The 25684-nt window shown below is 41.0% G+C and overlaps 1 pseudogene; it reads right to left on the bottom strand.

Moving 5' to 3' along the window:
* Window positions 1–346: 346 nt before the first annotated feature.
* On the bottom strand, window positions 347–25684 carry LOC147442506 (uncharacterized; annotated as a pseudogene).

The following is a 25684-nucleotide window of genomic DNA, read 5'->3' as shown; positions in this document are numbered from 1 at the left end:
TCTACTATTCTCATCATTCTAGGCTCTCCTACTACAACATCTCTTGCCTCATACCCACTGATAGGTGCTCTAGAGGGAGTTCGATCAGTTACTCTCTCTTCAAATCTTGCATCTCTACCCTCAGTTCTAGTGTCAGGAACCCTTGTAGTGTAAATCATGTTTGGAGCCTCACTACCCCAATGCGTGGTCATTAGAATCCTTGAACTCAAGGATCCCATTGATCTAGGTTCAAAAAAATGTGGTCTACTAAAGGAATATTCCACTCTTGTTCTCACAGGACTCGCTCTAGTGGTTTCTGGCCTTGTTTCAAAGACTGTTGGTCTATGAATGTTGGGGTAAAATAGTACTAGTGGAATAGCCCTGCAAAGTACGTATATCCATTGAGCTCTTTACGATCCAATGCTAAGTACTTTTGACCATACTTATCTAGCATGATCACTTGAGTATTCCTATCCACTTCATACGTGAACACATACAAGCATTTCTGCTCCATTAGCTCTCTCACATTGGGTTCATCAGTGTAATAGAACATTTGCTCTCCATTATTGTACTTGTACAAACCCACATGTGTGTTGTCGGTGTTGATACAAGTAGCCGCATTCACTCCCCTAAGCTTTGCATTGGGAATGTCCAGCTTCGACAGCTTTTCCTCATGCTTGACATTAACCTTATCTTTAGTGCCTATCAATCCCCATTTGTCCATAATAAAGGGATTGTGCACAACTAAATACACGTTTCCTTTCTCATCAAAGTAACGATTTCCACTATAATCTACGAGAACTATAGGCTTGAGCTCTAGGTCTCTCTTCTATTTTCATGCAGTAATGATCCATACCATCTTTGTAGATTTTAACACCCTGGTCATTTTCAAATTGGCACTGCAGGTGAAAAAATTTCATGTTTGGTGCTGTTTGTGATGGTCCATTCCCATTTTGGTTTCCTTCTTGAAAGTCATACTCTTAAATCCCTCAGCCCATGTAGGTATAACTTTGATGAGGTGTCCGAAAGACTATCCTCTATAATAGGCTCTAAGGTTGGCAAAGGGTGATGTTGGATAGCATCACTGGTAGGGATTCAAATTTGTGTAATCACTCAAAATGACCTTAGAGTGAACATCTAATTGGTAAAGTGAATCTTTTGTTAACATTGACAAAGTCATGCATTTAAACTATTGGATGAACGGGAAAGAAACCAACTTTGAAAAACTCCAATTTATATGGTTGTTAACGTTAATTAACGCTTTGTGATCATGTAATATTTTTGAGTGATCACGTAAATATCAAATCCCATCTGATATGGAGACTATGTGTCTATGTGTAGCTTGTTTGATGACAATGTCATAGCAGGTGCTAGTGTGGAACCCTTGTAGAAGCATATGCTTGTTTGATGGCATCGTCATAGAAGGTGCTTGTGTGGAAGCATATGCTTCATTTAAATCTCACAATGTGAACTTTTTAGACTCTCCTCTTGACTATGAGAACTCTAGTTTTGATGTATTTTCATGGGTTTAAAAGACTCTCATGATATTAATTTTGCAATGGATGAAGACTTTGTTTCAAATTATGGGGGCTATTTGTGATGAAATGCATGTGGATACCAATAAAGCCATAAATGGTTGTATTGAAAGTGCTCCTATGGAATCTTATATCCAACTTGAAGTTGATGATTTTAATGCTTCTAAGGTTGACATGGATGCTATGGTTATGCTAACGTTATGATGTTTGATGAAGATGTCCCTATTTATTTCTTGTTTGACACATTACCAATTTTTTCAAGCTTCCATCATGGGATAGAGAGTGTTTTCAATAAGCCTATGCAAGAAGAGAAAGAGAGTGAAGTCCTCACAACTTCCAATGTGATGGTTGGCTATAGTCCTCAAGTGTATGATTTTGATATGCAAGTAATAAAAAAATCTATCTTTATCGATAGTGTTGCTTATGGTGATAAGCTACAAGGCTTTAATGAAAACAATTTGGGTTCAGTTATAACACAAAAGTTTCTAAGTGAAATATGTTATGGTGCTTGTTAAAATACAATTGTGAATGCTTTCAAACAATACTTTGGTGTGTAGTTACCACCCCAAGGGGTTTCACCTTTCAAAAATACCTATAGCATGTGCTTCAATAGGTATTTATAAACCCCCTCTACATACACACTTCAACATGAAGAAGACTCCTCTTTTCATAAACATGTAACTTTTCTTCAACACTTTTTTTTGCCCCTATTATATATGTTATTTTGTACCTTTTGAAAAAGGCCTTCTAGTGAGCTCATGTGCATGAGAGGTCCACTATAGAATAATGTGTTAATATATCATGTGAGTTCAACAGGAGGGGTTTTCTAATTTTCCAATTTTAAGCAATTTAATAGAAATACATTAACAAGAGGGGTTTGTTATCCATTTTGAAAAAAAAAATTACAACCACATCTCCACTTCACACTCACAACTCACATTTAATTTATTGCAAGCCAGAAACTTTATTCAAGAGGCATGTGTTGGATCAAATCAACCTTCTCACTCGTTGTTTCAATACATGTGATTTTCATCTTGCGCTCATCGGGGCGGGGCGGGGCGGGGGGGGGGGCATTAATGATGCAGTCACCAAGGAGTTGATACATAAGTTGGAAAATGTGATCAGTGAAGGTGAAGTGAAACATGCTTGCAAAGAAGCCGGGATGAACACTAAGAGGGTTCTTAATAGCAGACCATTAAGCTTGTGTGCTATACTTAAATATTTTGAGGCGAACTCCTTGGGATTGCAAGTTGCTTTTTCTTGTGATACTAGCTCTTTATGGGAGCTAAATAGATTTTAACTACATCCTCATGGGCTTGGCAAGCAAGGCATTATGTGGAATCACTTTTATAGTGTGGTACATGGTGGCTATGTTGCGATGTTTCTTGTTGAATTTGGGGCTATTAAATCTTGACTTTTGAAAACAAGAGGGATATTGCAATTCTATGTGTATGATAGAGGAAAGTTGTACTTGTTTCATGTCATGAGCACATGGGATTTTAAATCAAAAGGAAAAGCTTTATATGTTATGTGATAGCTTGGAAATCTATGTTGTTTTTAGCTCTCATTTTATATCGTGATGCTTTTATGGGATGCAAAATTGGAACATGTCTACAAGAAGCTAGAATATGTACACTATGCGACGTGTTTCAGAGAAATGAAATGGTCCACCCCAATGAATTTATTGGATGATTTGTTTATGTTTTTGAACGCCTCACATGTACATATGACATGCATGTACAAAGTGTAGAGATGTGGTGTACGAGGTGTCAATTTACATGGGTGACTACTATGTGGGTGTGATGTTTGAAGAACACCATGGGCTGGCCTACTGTGATACAAGACATGAAGTGACATAAAATAGAACAAGAACAAGAACAAGAACAAGAACAAGAAGAAGAACAAGAACAAGAACACAATGAATCTTACTTTCCAACACCAACTTGATTGCTTGAAAGAACTTGCTTCATTTCCATTGAGAAAATACCTATTATAAATTCCTAGAGTTTGGATACAAAGAATGTAGGATTCATGCCGCTTTTCTCCCCTCCTCTAGAGGTTCTCACCCTTTAGACATCACTTACGTCAATAGCCTTTCTGTATGCCTATTCATATCTTAGCTTGAATAGTGTCAATCAAGTATGTAGGTTGACTCCTCCTTAATGCTTGCCTAACCTCTAGCTTAGAAAATATCGTAGAGAGTGTAGGTTTACAACTTATTTAGTCTTCTAGGCTGAAATTGTGCCCTTTAGACACTAAAACAAATAACCATCAGATACATTTTTGGAAAAAGACGTCGTATTCTTTGGTTCAAAAGATGTTATAGGGACATTTATTTCTTCTTTTCATCAATCATGTTTATTGAATCCAAATGACCATCAAATACATTTTTTAGAAAGAAAGTCACATTCTTTGGTTCAAAAGATGTAGAAGGGAAATTTGCAGATTACAATTCTTCTTTCCATCAATCATGTTTATTGAAGGTGTCGTGGATGAGATTTTTCCTTATTCTTTCTAGCATGCTCTCTTTGTATGCCTAAACTTGTTGCACTTTTTACCCTTGTCCTTTCCACAATTTTAGCAGTTCTTAATGTCATGGCCATTCTTCTTGCAATACACCTCTCTTAAAAAGAACACAATGAACTTATTAATAGAGGTGTATGCGCATGCTATCAATCACCTAGGGTGGACCAAAATGTTACAGTAATTGTGGTTGACAATGCCTCCAACTACAAGGGTGTAGGCCTAGCAATCCAAGAGAATGACCTTTGGCTTATGTGGGTACCGTATGTGGCCATACATTGAACCTCCTATCAAAAAATAGGGGATTAAGAGGTGAGACAAGAAGGCATCGATCTATGCAGACACCCACTGGCGTTGTCAGGAGGTTTTGGAGCAAGGGATTGCACATATGTACATATACATGCATGGTGCATCAAATAAAGAATTGCCCATTTTCCAGAGCTAGGGGGTTACGTGGGGCCCACATGTGTACAGGTAGGACAGGGTGTACATAGTGCACGATTTTCACTATCACCAGTACCAGTATGTTTTTTTTACAATAATGAGGGGTTTATAGCGCGTAAAACTTCTCGAGGAAGCTATCCGCGGGCCGACGACATGAGGTAAGCAGGTGCGTCAGATGGCATCTAGTGGCGTTAGGAGGGCGAATGGGGTGAATACTTGCACGCGGAGGAGTACGGACACAATGTGGGTGTCTTTTTGTGATAATTATGTAGAAAGGTCATCATGAGGACCATATTTTGGGGCAACCTCATGTGGTGGCGAAACACATTATTGGAAAAAGCTGAGTGACAGGTGTGCGTATGGATGCAAAAAGGTGACAACTATGCACTGCGAGGTCAGTTTTTGGCTTGTTCGGGGTCCGTTTGAGGTCATCTAAAAGGCCACGGGTGCCCAAATAATAAAGCTAAGTGTGGGAACTTAAAAAACAGAGAGAAGACCAGAAGAAACGTGGAGAAGAGAGGAGGAACAGCCGCAGGTGTGTTTTTGCTCATTTTGGAGCCTGTTTTGGTCGTAAACTGCTCATCCGAGGTCGGATTTGAGCACTTTGACATTGCAGACTGGGGTTTTGGGTCGTTCCGGACGCGATGGTGCTATCCATTTTGCCAAATTACTCACTCTTTTTCTGCTGTTTTTCTGTGTAATCTTCTCCGGTGAGTGAAGCTTCTTCTCCAATTTGTGATTGTATCTGGTATCTTTTACCCATATTGTGTGAGCTGTTTGCCCCATTGGTGTTGGCCCAAGCTCATTTGTATCTACACATCAGAAGTTCTCCTCTTTTGAGCTGAGTTTTTTGGGTGTGTGTGTGTGTGTGTGTGTCTCTGTGTGGAGTGGGTAAGTGGACAGTCTCTCTCCTCTCACTCCATAGGTGTGTTCCCTGTCTCGGCCAGGGGTATTGTGTAAGCCAAGTGGTGCCCCATAGTGTGTGTGTGTCTCTGTGTGGAGTGGGTAAGTGGACAGTCTCTCTCCTCTCACTCCATAGGTGTGTTCCCTGTCTCGGCCAGGGGTATTGTGTAAGCCGAGTGGTGCCCCATAGTGTGTGTGTGTATCTTTCCAAGAGTGTGTGTCGGGTCGTTATAGAGGCGCTGTGTGTGTTTTCATCCCGCTCACATTCTTTTGGTGCCCCCATTGAGGATCTTCTTCGAGTACCTTCTGACAGGGATAAGAGAAAGCCATGGCTACCCAAGTTTCAATGCTTTGAGAACCATATCTCTATATAAGGTTCTGCAACGTCGCTATGAGCATCGGTACAAAAGAACTACAATCATCGCTATAGGCGTTGCTATAGGTGTCACTATATGCATCGCTATATAGTGATGCATATAGCGACGCCTATAGCAACGTTCTCGTAGCGACGCTTTTAGCGACGCCCGGAGTAAAAAAACCAATGTATTTCCATTGCTAAAAGCGTCAAGTGCACATAACCTCTTGTAGTGCGTGTGTCTCTTGTCCAATCATCTATTTTTTGTTGCTTTAAAGAGCAGGTATGCAGCATTAGCAAGACTTATGTGGAGATCCAAAGGATTGTTGACATTAGAAAATTTATAATTGGGAAGGTGTAATTTTACTGCTAGCGAGAAGACACAAGTAGCAAGGTCTATAGAAAGACATTGGGCCCAAATACACACACATTTTCATGGGATGGATTTTTCTTGGACCCTAAATTCCAACTACATGGTTAGGACTCTAACGGGCAAGTCATGTGAGACTTCAAAAAGGTATGTGAATAGTTGCTCTTAGCTGATGATGGTAGAGAGGCTTTCTACCAACGTGTTGATTCTACTAATAAAGAAGGTAGCTTTGGAGATCCATGGTAGATTGAGAAGCAGTTTGTTCCAATGTGGGGGAAGGAATATGGGAAAGATAAAGTGGAACTCTAGCATGTGGCCACTTGAGTGTCATCAATTGTAGTTTTGAACGCAATTGGTATGTCTATGATTTCATTCACTCCAAGTGCAACAATCACTTAAATCCTGAGCGTGTCAAAGACTTTATATATGTCTTTTGCAACATGTGTTAATCCATGCCACATCAAAGATTGTAACATGAAGGCAACACATGACTACTTCCAACCATAGATGTTGGCAAGCCATACAATTTTGCAATCCCACTATTATTTCTTTGGAAAAGCTTTGTAGCCACGAGGATCTTTAATTTTTAGTCAACTGATCTCTGAGTTACCCTGTGTAAAATCTGAGTTGTAAAGTCTGCTAATGTGAGTCTAAGCTATGAAGGCCGGACATTGGCCAAGAAATGCCCTACATATAAAGCCTAATTTTTGTAATTTTGAAAGGACACAATTATCATTATCAAGGTTTTTGAATTTTTTGAGCGTACGGTAGAGAGAGGCTACTCTCTTGCCCATAGTAATCCGAATTCAATTTTGACATTTGCATTGTGTTTCTTGTCTACTGCTCTTTAATTTAAGTGTAATCATTGTCAATCTCGATGTGGTTTGTGACTACGTGTTAGCAAGCTAAATTTATTAAATTGAGTGCTTTAATGGTTGGTTTTTGACGTTTCGACCATAGGAGAGTGTTCCTAGACCATAGTACAGCCTTTCTGGTATGTTCTTGCATTTCTTGGGACCTTGATCATGATAAATCGTGATTTTGGTACCTTGTTGGATTGCGATGAGACTTGGTAGTATAGTGCCCCTAGGTGTCTTAGACCTCTTCCTAAAGTTTCATTGCATTTGGACTTTGTTTGAGTGCCAAAATGGCGTGACAATCGAGAGCGGTGACATAGGACATAGGTAGCTTGCCAAATTTGAGAGTGATAGATTTATTAGTTCTAGAGACGGCTTCTTTCCGTAGGGTCACTTCTTGAGGTTGAAACCCTCAAAGAGTCTCTGTGCCCTGTCCAAATCGCTTCCCTGAGTAGATTAGGTAGCAACCAAAACCATCAAATTGGGTTGAAAAGTTTAGGGGAAAAACTATCAAAACCATATTTTGGTAGGAAAGACCATAAACTCTGAAATTTCAGAAATTTGATGGTCAAAACTCAAAATCTGATCTAAACCCAAAAATAAGTGCAAAAAGAGGATAACACATTACAAACAATCAATCTTGAAAGTTTCATGCCATTTGGTGGAGGAACATGGATCGCGATCCATGTCCCTTTGATATTTTTTGACCAGACATTGATACCATTGGGTCCAAGTCACTGAATATACACTTTTGGTGAGAAATTGACACAAAAAACTCACTCAAATCAAGAAATTGGGGCAAAAGACACAAATACCTTGAAAATTGACCAAAATTTGGGCCTTTTTGGCTTTTTCTTATACAAATCCAAAAATAAGTAAAAATTTAATATCTATAGAGTACAAGCATACAACTGACTAAATTTAATTTTCAGATGTGGTTAAACAAAGATCGTGATCCATGTTCCCTTTGATCATTTAGAGCTGAGATGTGAGCAGTGAGTAGATGAAAACATTTGGGACAACTTTTGCAGAGGGCACCATAGCAAAAAACTCCAAAAAGTTGACCGAATCATCAAAAGACCCGTTGCTAGTCAAAAGACCAGTTGCCAAGGATGTCCACTAGGAAATAAGGTATTTATAATTAGTTACATTTACAGAAAAATGTACTTACATAAAGGGTTTTTTAATTGAGAAAGTGAAATTTTCAAACATAAGGGCTTGTTTTTTTTTAACAAAAATGCATACATAAGGGGTACATATAATACTTGAAAATATACAGGTAAGGGATTATTTAAATACCTCTTGTTCGCACGTGACATATGCAATTTTTACATAGTGGAGTCCCCGGGACCAGTTGTTAGTCAAAAACTGCAGGGCAGACATAAAAATATTCTTTTGACCAACAAAAGGTTTTCCAAATCCAAAAATAAGTGGTGTAATGGACTACTCATACTGTAGATAATCATCAAGCCAAATTGGAGGTCCATATCTGATGGAACATGGATCGTGATCCCTGTTCCCTTTCTAATTTTTTTGGATAGAGACCATATAGACTTGTAACAATTATCTATACAAAAAAAATCCAAAAGAAAGATAGTCAAAAAACTCCAAAAAGTGGGTCAAAAGACGACAAAAGTACTCCAAATCCAAAATAGCCAAACAGGCTTACGTTTTGACTTTTGGGTGACCCAAAGTGATCCCAATCCCATAAAAACCATATAGCAAGGATCAATGGACTAAGAGAAACTTGTGTATCAAGTTTCATGCAATTTGACACAAGGGTACATGGATCGCTATCCATGTCCCCCTATCACAGATTGAGCTCAGATTCATGCCATAGCTAGCATTAGTCCATAGAAGCATAGTGATATTTTTAAATTTCAAATTGGATTTGAATTGTGCACTCTCCAAATTTTGCGAGTGGGAGGACTTTGCACTTGCCACACTCTCCAAATTTCAAGAGGGGAGGAGTGGATTTGTATATGATGACAACAGTGACGACGAGGCAATGGAAACCTCTAGTAACCCGATGGGGTGCCTCAAACTCTACTTTGACAAGGCACAAAAGTATACAAAGACACTCCCAAATGAGGCCACCTTTCAAGCTATCAACAACAACCTCATACCATCAACCAATACTCAAGAAGTAGAGGACTGGTTTACGCGTCCCGCACACCGGTCCACAAGGTAAGTGGACCTATGGAAGGAAGAAAGTTATATATGCAAGATGAGAGCTACATGGTAAGCCCCCCCAAAACAACCCTCACCCCCCTCCTCCCCCCCCCCCCCCCCCCCCCCCCAAAAAAAAAGCTAGCTGTCACTGTGTTTCTCTAACTCATACTTTTATGTATAGTCATGGATTGCTGAAAAGGATGACTTTCTTCGCCGTCTGATAAGAGAGTATCATGGAAGGGATGCAGCACTAGGACAATACCTTGCTAGACTCTATGAGGCACCCATACTAGTATTTCACATTCGAATGTTCCAAGAGGGATGTACTGCGACATTCGCCCTCAAGACACTCTCACGCTTCCTAGGTGGATCAATGCTACCACAAAATGCCGACAAAGTTATCCTCGTCGACAAAGTTTTTGCTACAGAATGTTTTAGATATTGTCCGGAGTACACTGGTGGTCGTGAAGCTTATTTACACATACACAACAATGGCACTCACTTTGGGGAAACAAAACCCAAATGAAATATTAGATTATGTAAAACATTTAATGATCTGATACAAGGGTAATGTGCCAAAAGATATCCACTATCTGTCATCAAGTTGAGAGACTTTTGACTTATACCGTGTATCTATTATCTCATTAGGTATCTTTTGTACATGTTGTTACCTAAAATAAAAATCTCTTGATCCACCTATGGTTACCATATTGCATTGTCTCTCTCCACTTTCTTTGGCCTTCACGAGCACTGGAGTTGTTGAATGCCTCTACTCGTTTCTGTTTCCTTTGTTGTAAATGCCTAATTGATTGTACTGTTGCCAAACAGTCTAATACATGTTTTTGCTGCAGCCGATGAAGGATTTTGCGTTAAAACCACTAGAGCAACTCTTTCAAACTGTTTGCCTTATCTCGAGAGCCACCATGATGTGTGTGTCTAAAATATGCATTCTTGGCCATGTAATGAGACTTTTCCAAGCCTTGGGTGTTCCATATGCCTGGATTTCCATACTTTTGAGTGAAGTATGGTAAGTGACTGAAAATGATGTGCTGCAAATAAAACAAGTTGTCAGAAATTCTAAACAACCTTTTAGCCCTTATCATTTAAAAGGGTGCGTTAACAATACCATGTAATGAGTAATCTGAGTTTCAGTCCATGTTGATCTAAATGCTTTCTTCAGTAGCTGAAGGTTCTCCTTAAACTTGTTTAGATCATTTTGTGTCCACTCATCTTTGTCACACATCTGAAAGAGCACATCGATGGAATGCCACACTTCACCCTTGGAATTGTGAGTTGTGGGTTCCTGGTCCTTCATTGCCATATGGAGATTTTTCCATTGCTAAAACTCAATTTTGCTGACATAAGTGGACTGATATATCCTTCCACTCTTGGTTAGCTTCTTATCTTTGACGCGTGTTGGCTTTGATAAAAAAACGACGTGCCTTGATCCCACCAATAGATGGTTTGCAAGGTACATCTTTATCATTGGTTGACCTTTTCTCATCCCACTGTATTTTCACATTGTCCCCATGGAGACCCATCTCTGACAAAACTAGTTCAAGCACCTCTACCGCAACCTTTTGTTCTTTTGAGGTCTTGATTTTCCAAGCAAACCCAATGTACAGATACACCAACTTCTCCACAATTCTATAAAGAGCATGCATTGTACAAATGTGGACATTGACAAGTGGAATATCAAGAACTGGGTGGAAATTAGGATCCTCATTGTGACGAGTAGGTGTCTTTCTCCACCATTTTGGGTTTATCGTCTTTGCAGGCTCCATACAATACAAGCATGGAGCCTTTACCATAGGACCCATTCCACAATTATACATACACTTCAGTGTTTTAAGGTCACCTGCAAGATGCCATTGGACCTGAAAGTCTCCCCTCCCATTGACAACCAGCACCTTTCCTTGATTCATTTGTTTGTCAATGATATGAGGGATAGGGGTTTGATGGAACACTTAATATAAAATTTCGTGGTCTTCTTTCTTTAACTTCAAGATTAAATCCGCATGAGACGTTAAAGTAGATTTAAATTTAATCTCAAGAGGGCTCACCAAAGCTGAAGAGAAGGTGGAAATGGAATACCTGAAAAGCACCAAGCCACCATATGTTTGTTCCTGAGTGAACACTGAAGTATGAAGGAGCCCTATTCATCAATGGTATTGTGACTCATTCTAGCTTCTTCTCTTTGAGGATCTCACACTCATTTAGCTTCAAAAAAAAATTGTAGAATGCCACCTCTCTTCAAATGTTACATTGTAGAACTCAACCATTCTAGTTTGCAACAAAGTGAGGTCCATGAAGATATTGTTGTACTCATCGTAGGTTATAGTTGTTCCTTGAGATCTATAAATACCATCAATATGAAATGGACATCCAATGAAATCTGTCTGTGCATCGTTGAGTTGAAGTCTCTCTTAATACTTGCTGTTGTTGGTAGGAGTTTAGACTTTAGTTCATTCTTCACAAAAATGGAGGAGATAGACTACTGAATAGCTGAGTACCCTCTCTTACTCACACCAAGGGAGTCAAGTGTGCACCCCTGTATTGCACTCTTTGTAATGAAATGGTCAACAACATCCCGTTACAAAACCTTATACTTTTTGTCATACATTATATCCTTTGCGAGACCACTTGTTACCAAAGGCTTCAACTGCTTTCCTACATTCACCTTTGGATCAATGTTTTCTTTGTCTGGATATATAGCATGTCTACGTAGAAAATATAGTAGACATAAGAAAAAACAATGTATAGTTGAAATAAAATAAAAGGTTCACAATCCTGACCTCAATGCTTGGATTCTTTTCTTGAGACCTCCAGAGTCAACCTTCAAGGTAGTCTCTTCTTTCGCACACGTGCACCTAAGCTTGTATCTTTCCTTTGTAAGTTATACACTTTTTCTTGCAATACCTATATTTCTTGTGTGCCCTACAAAAGGGTTTTTTGGACCTCACAATGCAAAGTAGAAAGTTGTTTAATCTCATTTTCTCGCTCGTGAACCATGCTTTTTTGAATTTCTAATTTCCCAGTTAGAGCTTTAATGCAGTAGCCAAGTAAACCATTCTGTCCGTCACCTACAGAGGTCAAATAAAGTAGTCGGATTTACAAATGCAGGGGAGGCATTGATCATAGGATTCAAAGGATAGAGGGAGACATTTATCCATAAATCTATGTGTTTTGCTCCTTCTACTCTGAGTCTTGCTTTCTCCGTGTGTGTTACTGTTGTGTTTGTTTTACTTCACCTGCATAAAGGCTCATATTCAGGACTCAAATCAACGTGTAGATGATATTTATGACGTTTATTGAGAAGGTTTGAGGTGGTGGATGAAGAAGTCATGAATACATAGTCAAGAAAATCAAGAAACGAAAGAGTATAGCATCATTACACCCTAAACTACCTACTGCATAGATCGTATGGAAAAGAAACTCCCTCCTATATGACGAGGTGCATTCAATATAACTAAAAAGGAACATTCCATCAATCATTACGGCCGTTATGACTCTGTCAAAAGAATGACGAGGACACCTTTTCTTTTATCACACCAATTTTCCTGAGAGAGAAGGCAAAAAATTGTATTTTCTTAGAAGGCCCTCCAAATGACCTCCCAAATTCCCTAATGAGTGATACTCAAGAATGAGCTCTCAAGAATAAAACCTCTTTTCAAATAAGGGCTTCTTATAAAGGCATGGACTTGAAAACGTTATGTATTACAACTAAATTAGTCTCACCTCCATAGGATATACAAATGTAATCCTAAAGCTATACAATACTAATAAGAAAAATTGTAGCATATATTACAACTAAATTAGTCTCACCTCCACGAGATATACAAATGTGAGCCTAAAACTATACAATACTAATAGAAAAAATGGTAGCATGTCCTCCTATGCTTGGTGTATGTGTTAGCCACTGATAATGGTTTTCTATGGCATTAGGAGCACCCATCCACTCTACCCTATTAGTGTCTATATCCTAAGACATTTTCCATAGAGAGCCAAGAGGTCACTCAACTTTTACCTTAGCTTTGTTCATCAAAATATGTAAGCCCTTTTCCATAGAAAACAAGAACTCATGCAACGTTTTTTGAGCTATGAACCTAGGTTATGGCTGTGTAGCATAATTATCCTCCACAATTTCACGTTGAAGGATATATAATATATTCATAGTATTTGTCAACATTTCGCATGGCCATTAGAGATAATGTCAACATGGCATTGTAATTTGTGGATTTTTGGTGTAGAGAAGTTTTGTACACAATTTGGCCAATGCTACCATATGGTATAGTCATAGAATTTGTCAAGATCCCGCTGCATCCATAGATGAAAAGCTAGCTAGTTCTTTGGAGGTGTGTGTATGGTCATTATCATGAACATAAACTTGTAACTTGCATACTTTGGATGAATATGGGGTGTGCTTACAAGTAGTGACAAAAAATATTGGAGCTAGTATACATGTAGTCCCCATAAAATGTTATCCGAAACCCATGGCCACACCACTTGCATATGCATGGCCATATAGTGATACAGAACAATATGCAACTCCATACACACACCCACATTGATAATGACTTTAATTGTCCATTTCACAAAATGTCCTTATTGAGTGTTGTAGTATCATTTGCATTACACTTACACACTATTTAAAGTTGGGTTCATCGAAGGTGTGCTCACAAATTTTGACCAAAAATATTCAAACCTGCATTGATCGAGTTAGTCTATAAAAGATTATTTTAGAGGACATGTATAAATTATTCAAAAAAGAAGAGGGCAACATGCATATTATGCTATAATTTGGGTGCAACATGAGGATATATAGATGATGACATTAAAAAATTGAAAGGCCAAAAAATCCTCAAAGATTCCTTGGAAAAAAGCTCAAAGTGATCTTTATGGCTTTCGAAATTAATTTCTAAACAAGGGTACTTTATACAACTTTTTGTTTTCGAGGCTCAAAGAGATAGAACTTGAATTTTCCTTTGGCATAGGAGTGCATAATTTGATAAACTTTTTTTTTAGCAGAACAGACCATTCCCGGTCTATGGTGTACAAGAGACGTCCTTATGAGTGCATAGGGTCACCTGGCCAACATCAAACCCATGACCCGAGTCATGGAGGAGAATGCCTCAACCAACCAAGCTAGCTCCTTTGAACATAATTTGATAAACTTAGTGTAAGGTTAATTTGAGACAAACATAGGCAATATTGAAATGCAATGGAGTGTTTCTTCGTCTTTTACCACCTGGCACCACCTCATGCTGTTTCTACAACTTTTGAAAGATATAAGAAGACCTTGGCAAGGCATCATTTGAGGAATTTAGTTTGACGGCAACATATATAGTGGACGTAGTGCAGTGATAAGGAATAATTCCGCGTAGCTTGAGAGGCTTGTGCCTTTTTTACTTGCAGTAGCAACCCCAACAAAAATGAAGAGCGGCGCCACCCTTAGTGCCGCTACTTCTTGTCGTCTTAATATTATGTTGCATGCAGCCATGCATCTATACAACAACAGGCAATAGCAGTGGTGGGTTAGTATTGAGTGCGTGGGCTCATTGCTATCGTTGGTGGTGGACAACACCCCTTACACCTCATTTAAGATGCGCTAATTCGGCGGCTGCAAGGCCCCTGCCTTCGATGAGGCCCACTGCCAATCCTCCTCCTGGTCCCCCTCCTGCTTCGACTGCCACATCTCCCTCAACGCCCACGTCGAGTACGCGGATTGCGGCTTACAGCGTTGCGAGAAGAAGAAAAAAGAAGAGAATTTTAGAGAGAGAGAGAGAGAGAGAGAGAGAGAGAGAGAGAGAGAGAGAGAGAGAGAGAGAGAGAGAGCTTTCCATTTACCAATCTTTACCTCACCTTTCACGTAGGCTTTTAAATAATTTTTTGAGATGTTTTAAATTTTTTTTTTCCTGAGATTAAGAAGCCTTAATGGATGATGACATAGAGGAGGGGGGGAAAGTGTTTTAACGTTGTAGGAACAATCTCAATGATCTAATCTATGGGTCCTCAGAACAATCTCAAGAGACCTCAAAGATCCGACAGGGTTTGAACTCAATACCAGTTCCTCAAGAAGGAACCAGTCCACCACATAGGTGATAGAAAGGGTATTGTAGTTTCCCCTTTTTATTCTCTCACAACACACACAACCACGAGAGAGAGAGAGAGAGAGAGAGAGAGAGAGAGAGAGAGAGAGAGAGAGAGAGAGAGAGAGAGAGAGAGAGAGAGAGAGAGAGAGAGAGAGAGAGAGAGAGAGAGAGAGAGAGTAGTGATACTTTAACCCTGTTGGCATGCAACCTTGCAACCATTGAAACAATCGTAGGAGCAAGCAAAGGCCTTTGAGGTGACAAATCCTCCTCCTCCGCCTCCCCTTGCCGTACCCGTATCCATATGCAAGCCCGTACGCATACCCATACTCTCTCGGGGCATTGGGGCATTGGCGGAGCCATAGCCGGATCCGAATCCGCTTCCGTAGAAACCCTGCACACATGAGGCCTTGGGGCAGCGCAAGTGTGCGTCCCCGCACTTGCCACCAGCTGCGCTTGCCTTGCATACCGCATACTCGAACGTGGGCGTCCCCTTTCTGCCGATATTGGCCTTGGCCTGCGCCTCATGGCCTGCTGGTAAATCGAAGCTGGCAGCTGGCTTCATACTATTTTCATATTCATACTCACGCTGAAGCTCGGCCTGCGCCATCAGTAGCGCAGCAGCCAGCAACGCCAGCGTCAGCGTCAGCACCAGCGCACTAGCACTGCGTAAGAAGGCTCGTAGATTGAGAACCATTCAGCTGGTCATTCTGTACTCCATTAGTTTAGTTCAGGGGAGGATGATATTGTCGTCCAACTTGTGTGTAGCCTTCTAGATGATGTTATGATAGTCTGAATATTCATCCTAAGAAGTTTGGAAGATTTCTTACCCCTTTGTCGTCTCTAGGAACTCTATCGCGATAGAGTTCCTCTATGCATACTTGGTAGTTTTCTGACCCCTGATACCTTCTTTTATGTCTGCTAGGTGTCCCGATACATTTTGTTTAGTCCCACAATATTTTGAATTTCTAGAATGAGTTTTTGATGCCTTGTGACCTAATGGATAATCTTGCTGGTTTTGGCTCATTGCAAGATTCATATGACACTCACAATGCATAAAAGACATGTACACAATAACATATTTGATGAACATGCACAAGTTGCATTACAAATTCCTGGTTGACACAAGTACCTGTCCACAATTGGGAAGAACACAAAAAGATGTTTGCTGGCATCCACACCACTGAAATAGGTTTGCAGCTTCTTAGCACTTTGGGACGTCTCCGATTTCAAAACATCAAACCACAAACTGTCAATGAAGCACACACTATCACAAGCACGTCTTGTGAGAGAGCGTTTTCCAACCACCTACCAAGATAAAAGTGCAAGCTGTTTTACTGAGAAAGTATGTAGACAATGTTGAGGAAAGAGAAACAAATGCATACATGCAAAATAATGTCATCATCCGAGTGAAAGCCTTTTCCTTGCTTATGGCGTCCACTAGCAGAAGGTCTACATCCACGATCAATTTTTGTTGCCCTAAAATAAACTGAATACTTCCTCCAGATTCAAATCTAAAATGAGAATACAAGCCTTTAAAACCACATTAAATGTTTGGCAGTATGACATCCTACATTGTGGACATTGATGTGTGATTGAACGCAAACCACTAACCTTTTCTTCAATTGGAGCTCTCCTCCTATACTTTTGGATGTCTTGACATCCATGTGAATAGATTGATTTGTCACCAACAATGTGAGGGGAAGAGAAGAGCTTGGCAGTGGTGAATCACTAACCAAGTGTGGAGAGGGATGTTACACACAAAAATGAAACTAACAAAAACAAATGCACAAACAATTATTAGGCAAATCACTACAAGAGGTTGTGTGCTCTTGTGACGCTGTTAGCGACGGAAATACACTGGGTTTTTATAACCCCCGACGTCGCTACAACCGTCGCTACGAGCATCGCTATAAGCGTCGCTATAACCGTCGCTATGAGCGTCTCCATATAGCGACGCTCATAGCGATGGTTATAGCGACGTTTACACAGAAGACTATAGCGACGCTCATAGCGACGCTACAGAGCCATAAATAGCGACGCCCAAGAGAATTTTTTTTTGGTGACAGGGCATTGAATGCCCTGCCACCCATCAACCATATTGTACTTGATTCACTTTTTAAAAAAAGTGCAAGGGTAGATAATAGACCCAAAATAGTCACCCAAAAGACGCATTGTTTGCAAAATTGACAATTGTACACATCATAGGCAAAATGAATTGATTGGAAAATGTAATAATGACAATTGTACAACATCATAGGCATAAAGAATTGATTGGCAAAAGGAACTGCGGTGACAAATGTAATAATATACATGGTTCAAAAAGACGTATAAAATCCGTCTCATGATACATAAGCTATGAGAAACCCTAAACTAATGCTATCTAGCTACGGCTAAACTGACGTCGTCTAGTCAGACGTCTCATCGCGTCCAAGCGGCGTATCTGTCGGATTCTGCAAAAAAAGACAATAAGACAGCTTTCAGTAAGTATAAACATATAACGACATTTATAAAACAATACAAAAAATAGAAAAGAGTAAACCCTAATACTAACCATGCCGCCGCGAGAACTGAGAATGTCCATCAGGGCGTTTAAGCCCTTCCTGCCTGCGTACTCGCGCTCGTACGGTGTGGGATCACGTCCTGTCATCGACCACTGTCAAAACATACAAAGATTTCATTATGTTAGAATTAAAAAACTCATAAACCCTAAACTATCGAACATAAAGAGCAATGCGAAAACACTTACAAAATCGGCCTCAAATGATGCCCTTCCACCGTTCCCCAAGTGGTGCGAGCTCCCTGCCTCTACTCGCGCTCTGGCTGCATCCTTTTGTTGCTTCCACTTGTCGGGATTCTCGCACGCTGCTTTCTTCGCATTCTTCCAATCTTCTTTGGCCAGCCAATCTGGCCTGTTCCACCCATTCTTGATTGCGTTTTGCACTTCGGAACGCTTGTGTTTGCAGTATTCGCGCATTCGAATCTTCATCAGGTCTTCATTGAAGCGCTGATCCCGTGTTGGAACGGGAAACTCATCATGAAGTATGTTGATGACTCTGTTTTTTAAATCACTTGGTACTTCACTCCATTTGTTTAGTATGTAGTGTCTAAACAGCATGAGAGCAAAGACCACGCATGCGCGAGATCACCTTCTTGCCGTCATCATCCATGATGATGCTGCCGCTGAAGTCGACGGAGTAAGACAAGCCCTCTGGCCGGTGACGCGTGAACCTGGGTGTCCCGGCAGGGGTCTCTAGCGGCGTGTCGATGGGGGTACGGACGTCAGGTGTCTCCACCGGCGTCTGGGCCCCGAAGCGAGGAGTGTCGAGTGGGATGGCTCCTGGCGGAGTAGGTAGAGGTGTGTAGCTGCTAGGAACAGTCAACCGTGCAAAACCTGGCGTAGATGGCGATGCTGTGGCTGGTGTGGGGGCGGGCAAAGAAGGGGAGGGTAAAGAGCCTCGTCGAACACGAGGCGGTGTGGAGGCATCGGTGGCGGAATCCCCACAACAACCGCCACCGCCACCACTAGAGCGCCGGTGTCTAGACGAGTGTGAAGCTCGTCTCGTCGACGCCGAAGCTTCGGAGCGCGCCGAATGCTCCGAAAGAGAGGGAGATGCGGATGGAGTAGGAACGCGCGATGATGCGCCAGAGCGATGACGCTCCACGTACCACTGTCTCTGCTGCGGTGACAAAGAAGAAAGAAACTCCTCATCATCCATACCTGCATTAAACACACGAATATTTAAACTTAATATTGAATGAATAGAGTAGACAATGACGCAAAGACCATTAAATACAATGACGTAATGACGCATATAAATACAATGACGCAATGAATTGAGTGATAGAAGAGGCAAGTCGAAAACTCAGAATTTTCAATCAAAAGATGTGAGCGGGAGTAGAAAAGAGCGTTATACACCATGGAAGGTACTTAGAGAGCCAGAGCTTTTACAACAAAGAGCAAAATTGTTCAAATACAATATTTGTGGCTTTAAGAGATCTCTCTCTCATCCTCGCATAACTCAGCATAACTTCCTATATCTATATAGAGCTCTCCGTTTAAACACATATCCTCTGTTTCATTTTGTAGCTCCTCTGCATGCACCCCATATAGAGTAGTAGCATCTTGATGCTCATCTGGCACCACCGCAGCGGCTTCTGATTGAGCATCTTCTCTGATCTCCTCCATTGATACCGTTGTGATTGGCACATGGTAGCCTTCATACGTCCTTGCACTACGAGGGCTATGACGTACCACCAGTTTGATGTAGACTTTGTAGGATGAAATATTACGTGCCACAGCCACATAACTTACATGAGAGCTTTCAAGCACATAACTTGTAAAAGGGGGATGTTAACTATTTACATACTTACTTGTTCACAATGCTCGGGTAGTACGAAAGTGTCTCTTAGGTCAGTCCATTTCTTAGTAGAATCGACCACAAGAAAACCAGACTCTCCTCTACGCACAGTAGCGTTGCGACCCTCCATGATTATCTTGAACCATTGCACGTCGAACAAGTCGACAAAAAATCCTTTGTAATCGATCCTCAAAATCTCTTGCAGCGTGCCGAAGTAAGTGAGTTCCGCCACCACAGGATCTGCATCAGAGGAACGTCGTCGACTAGACTGTTCAAATTTTTCCATGATTCCACAATCTTGAGTAAAACGCTTTTTGTCGATTCGTTCCACCCTAAAATGTCGACCTTTACACCATGCTGCTGTGTATGACTTATACTACAACGAACAAAGATTATGAGTGGCCGTTCAAACGTTTATAAATAAAGTCACTTGCTAGTCGTACATGCGCTCATCATCTATGGTACGCCATAGCGTGTCCTGGGCTTTATCAAATCCGTCTAGCCACTCTCCAATGTACACTAGGGACTCTGATACCAACCAACCTTTTGCCATGCTACCCTTCGGACGTGCCTTTTGACGCACATATCCCTTAAGCGTTTTCATGAAACGTTCTAAGAAGAACATCCATCTGGAATGAACGGTGCCAGCTATTTCCACCTCATCAACTATGTGAACAAGAAGATGCGCCTGAATGGTTAGCATGGTAGTAGGAAAATGTTTCTCAAACATGCACACAAGCTCCGCAGCATTTAGTTTGGCGAATGGTATGGAGTCTACGTTGATCTCCTTTTGTGAGATCCATTGCACCAGCTTTGCAAGTTTGTAGATTGTGTTACGGATGTCGAGAGACAAACATCCCTCAATGGCAACCGGTAAAATAAACTGTAAAGTATGTGCAGCAATGATATTAAAGTCCACATTTTATGCAATGATATTAAAGTCCACTATGAACGTACCTGACACATTTTATGCCAATCGTGTGACTTCAAACCGGTAAGCTTTCCTTCTTTAGTAAAACACGTTCGGAGCGAGTGCATTACGCCAGTGGGGGTCCGTAAAGATCGAATGGTCTCTTTTACTTTGCGTTCTTGGGCTCCTGTGAAAATCCATGGTGCTTTAGGGAGTTTTATCGATCCATCAGACGCTGTTTGCGGCCAATATTGCTCCATACAATCCACATTTCTAAGGTCAACTCTGGCTCCCAAAGTATCTTTCTTGCCGGTCAGAGGGTCCCATAGTAGATTACCCACATTCTTGAATATGTGCATTGGATCAAGCAAGTGATTGATCATGAGTCGGGGCCAGTATGGTAACTCGTACCATAGAGATAGTCTCTTCATCCCTGGAGGCAATCTGTCATCGCACATCTCCTTCTGCTCTAACCATGCTTGTGCAGACATCCTTGGTGGCTCTCTTCCCAAAAAGCCGTCGCGTAACACATGATTCTCTGGAAGATACGCTTGATGACCTTCGTAGATTTGCTTCTTCAGTGAGGGCGCCCTACGTGCATTCAGTCTAGGTCCACATGTGACACATGCTCTGTATCCGCTTGTTTGAAGCCCTGCATGTATACACATGATAATAGATCAACTATGGGAAAAAACAAGATTTACAGTGTCTGAGTGAGGAGTGTCAATAGATCACCTGAGCCGTCTGTTAGCCCGGGATAGTCATGCATGGTCCACATTAGAATGCCTCTGATCAAAGCATTCCGTCGTCCTGTGTGTCGGCTCATATCCACCACCTCTATGCCAATCCACAATTGTTGTAGCTCTTCCAATAGTGGACGAAGATACACATCCATATTCCCCACTTTATATCGCCCTGGCACAATCAAGCTTAGCCATAGGTGCCCCTTCTTCATAGTCAACCACGGGGGAATGTTGTAGTTGACGATGACAATGGGCCATACATTGTAAGATGTTGATCTTTGACCAAATGGATTTACGCCATCCATAGCCAAGCCTAAGCGCAAATTTCGAGCTTCCCTGGCAAAATCCGACCATGTTCCATCTATATGTTTCCAGGCTGCGCAATCTGCAGGAATTCGTAGCACACCATCCGAAGATTTATTCTCCTCATGCCATGATGCTAGGGCGGCCATGGAATTACATTCGAAGAAATGCTTGATGCGAGGAAGCACAACAAAATGTCGCAAAACCTTTTGTGGAATTTTTGTCCCGTGGAGATCTACTCGATATCTTTCGGAATCACATTTCGGACACTTCTCCATGTCTATGTATTCCCCTCTAAAAAGAATGCAGTCATTAGGACAAGCGTGGATAGAATTGTAATACATCCCCAAGTTTCGCAAAATCTTTCTTGCTTCATCTCGGGAATCTGGCATCACATTGTCAGCTGGTAGTATGTGCTCTTTAAGCAATCTACACAACATAAAAATACGATACAGTCGTGTAAAAATCTATCAGATCATTATACATTTAGAGTTTTATTAAAGTAAACTAATTGTAATAGATCACCTGAAAAGCACTGTGACGCTAGTGTCACTCCATCCAAACTTTGCCTGCATGTTGAGAAGAACCAGGAGTGCTTTCAATCTAGACATACGTGCTCCATTATACAATGGCGTATCGGCTTCACTTTTCATATCATCATAGATAAGCCTTTCTGAATCCATGATCGTCTCGATCATTTCATCAATCTCGGGCTCAAACATTGCCTCGTTGGGAATGTGCTCTGCATGATCATCCCCCGAGCTATCAGAGGCTACATCTTGTGGCCTCACATATGCTGCTTGACCAAAGCGCCTGCGAACACGTCTATTGGGTTGCAAGATTGCTGCTTGTTGGCCAGCGTCAGAGTCCGACGAGTTATAATTGGCAACAACTCGATCTATAATAGATGGATCGAACTCGCCAAATTCGCGAACGTGTTGCAAAGAAACACGTCTTGTCCGTCGCACAGCATGCTTGCATTGATTACAAGGACATAAGACCCTCGTTGAGAGATAGGTGTTTCGGTTGGACGGTCCCACATCCTCGTCACTACTCATAATGAGGATAAAAATCTTATAACCTGGACAACAAAGTTAATATTCTATTGGCATTCTTTGTCTTATCTCTCTCTCTCTCTCTCTCTCTCTCTCTCTCTCTCTCTCTCTCTCTCTCTCTCTTTACCTCACATTCTCTAGTCATGTCCAATCCCCGCACACCTCAGTCTAGAGGTGCACGGAGATCAGAACCACCGGGTTATAATCTCGTCTTTATTGGTCAATACCTATATTTGTGGGTACAAGAAATCTACAGACCCACGTCTACATGATACTGCATGTAGTGGACAAAACCCCTTTGCCTCTTCTCTAGCTGTAGCACTTCACAGCATCTTAACATCTTTTCATAGTAGATCTTTTCACTGTTCGTCTAACTCTAAACCCTAAACCGTAAGTAATTCTTGCATGGACTCGATCTAACGTAAATAAGCGTAAATCTAAATAAACGTAAATCTAACTAAAAATAAACCTAAATCTAATTTAACGTAAGTCTACATCTAACCTAATCTTTAACGTCTTTTGGGATAGTTTCCTACGACGTTAAAACTCTCTTCTTCTTGTGTGTGTGTGTGTGTGTGTGGGTAAACCTAAATAAACCTAAGTCTAATCTAATATAACATAAATCTAAATCTAATGTAAATTATGTTATATTAAAAACAAAGAACTAAACTAACAGGGATTATAAGAACCTTAAAACTGATTTAACACATAATTTTTCACATAACTCGGCAAGAGTTGGCATTCTCATCACTAAAGATGTGAGAGTTAACTTCCGGCGGTGACGCTGCCTCATCTCCATCCACATCTGACGACAGCAATTGGCCCTTTAGACCGTTCTTGATCTTGTTACTAACTTTGAAGTTGCTGTTGAATGACTAGAGGTTGTCTAGATGGTCATTGTGTCGGGGATGTAGTGACTCTTGCCGCCCTGAAGATCCACCTTCTTCCCTATCTTCTGAAGACATTTCACCAGTACTTTTGGATCGACGGAGCCCACCATGAGTGAAGGCAGCAATACCCTATATTCCATTGAGGGCTTTCTTCAACCGCTTCATGCAGGCATCGCAGTCTATGGAGACCTAAATGTAATCTAATATAACGTAAATCTAAATCTAGTGTAAATAAACGTAAATCTAATTAAAAATAAACTTAAATCTAATCTAATTTAACTTAAATAAACCTAAATCTAATTTAACGTAAGTCTACATCTAACCTAATCTTTAACGTCTTTTAGGATAGTTTCCTACGACGTTATAACTCTCTTCTTCTTGTGTGTGTGCATGTGTGTGGATGTGTGTGCCAATAAAAAGAGATAAATGGTATAACCTTTCTATCACCCATGCCAAGTATGATAGATTGATTATGCCATTTTCCTCTTGAATAATAGGTCTTGAGTTCAACTCCTCGTCGGCTAGATCTTTAGGTCTTTTAATTTTAATTAGTTTCCTACGACGTTAAATTAGTTTCTCTCTCTTTCTCTCTCAATGTGTGTCCGTTTTTTTGGATCGTATGCATGTTTTCTCTCTCTTTTCCTCTCTCAATGTGTGCGTTTTTTGTTTATGCATGTTCTCTCTCTCTCTTTTCCTCTCTCAATGCGTGCGTTTTTTGTTTATGCATGCTCTCTCTCTCTTTTCCTCTCTCAATGTGTGTGTGCATTCTTTGTTTATGTATGTGTGTGTGCGTTTTTGTTTATGTTTGTACTCTCTCTCTCTCTCTCTCTCTCTCTCTCTCTCTCTCTCTCAAAAACACTATGTGTGTGTGTGTGTGTATGTGTGTGTGTGAGAGAGAGAGAGAGGGAGAGAGAAAGAGGGGAAGGGAACATGAGAATGAGGAGAGGGAAGGAGCATACCTGGCTCTCCTTCCTCTCCTCGTGTGTGTGTGTGTGTGTGGAGAAGAAAGAGAGAGAGAGAGAGAGAGAGAGAGAGAGAGAGAGAGAGAGAGAGAGAGAGAGGGAGAGCGTTACCTGCTCCTTGCTTGAGGGTGCCAAAAAACTCAGATCTAAGATCTGAGTTTTTGGGCGCGCTCTGTTATTTTTTTAGCCCAGCCGGCGTCGCTATGAGTGTCGCTATGAGCGTCGCAAATTTACAAAGAAATTTGCGACGCTCATAGCGACGCTCATGGCGACGCCGGGATTTTTTTTTTGAGCGTCGCTGTGTGAGCGTCGCTAATATGAATAGCCTCTTGTAGTGAATTGCCATAAAAATGCACGATGCATCTTGCAATTACCTTGGGAAGCGGACTCATAGAAGAGGATATGGGAGACCCTTCAAGAAAAGCCTTTTTGCTATAAATTTTTGTTGGCGCCAACAAAGGACCTTGTTCATCAGTGGTTTGAAGTCTCTTCTACAACATGAACGTTCAAGAGGCTTTGTACATTTTCCAAATGACAATAGACTTGACAATTTGATACAACCCTATGCCCGTACCGATGACATTGATCTTGCGGAGCCCTCGTTACTAGAATCGTGTGTCTCCTCACATTTTTGGGAGTCCTTCCCACATGGACGTCTCTATTGAGTACGACTAACGTCTAAGTAGAAAAGAAAGTTTGAATTTTTAACATAATAAAACAGATGCAAAATAACCATGGACTTATGTGCTTATCAAATCCATCTACAATTGTTCTACAAATATTGGCCATTTGTGCATAACTATCACGAAGGTAAGATTCCATGGCATGTGATACCTTGAGGTTGAGAAAATTCTCTTTTGAACCTACATCTATTTTTGCCTCTTCCTCGAGCGCATCCCAAGCTTTTTTTTGCTTTCTTTACCTCGCGTGCTTCCTATGCCTTCACATTATGTTTGAACTTATATTCATTATCTTCAAATCGTGCACGGCATTGCTTCTTGTATGCAGGTCTTCGGGACTTTGCAACGACACAACCAAGGGGATGGCCTCCCTTGCGCTTTATAATATTACATTCTCCTATGGACTTCGATTAGGTGATCCATCATGTCCCCTCGTCGCAAGTAGCGTACGTGCTGACGTACAACATGCATCATCAACAATACACATACACGATTTTTGCCCATCCTCAAGCACGCTGTCATCAAACAACTTTGGCTCGCTACTTGCAACCAT

The sequence above is a fragment of the Adiantum capillus-veneris genome, chromosome 14 (genome assembly GCF_014529385.1).
Source record: "Adiantum capillus-veneris isolate H3 chromosome 14, ASM1452938v2, whole genome shotgun sequence".
Classification (NCBI taxonomy): Eukaryota; Viridiplantae; Streptophyta; class Polypodiopsida; order Polypodiales; family Pteridaceae; genus Adiantum; species Adiantum capillus-veneris.
The sequence above is the reverse complement of the archived record's forward strand: the minus strand, read 5'-3'. Positions and strand labels throughout refer to the sequence as shown.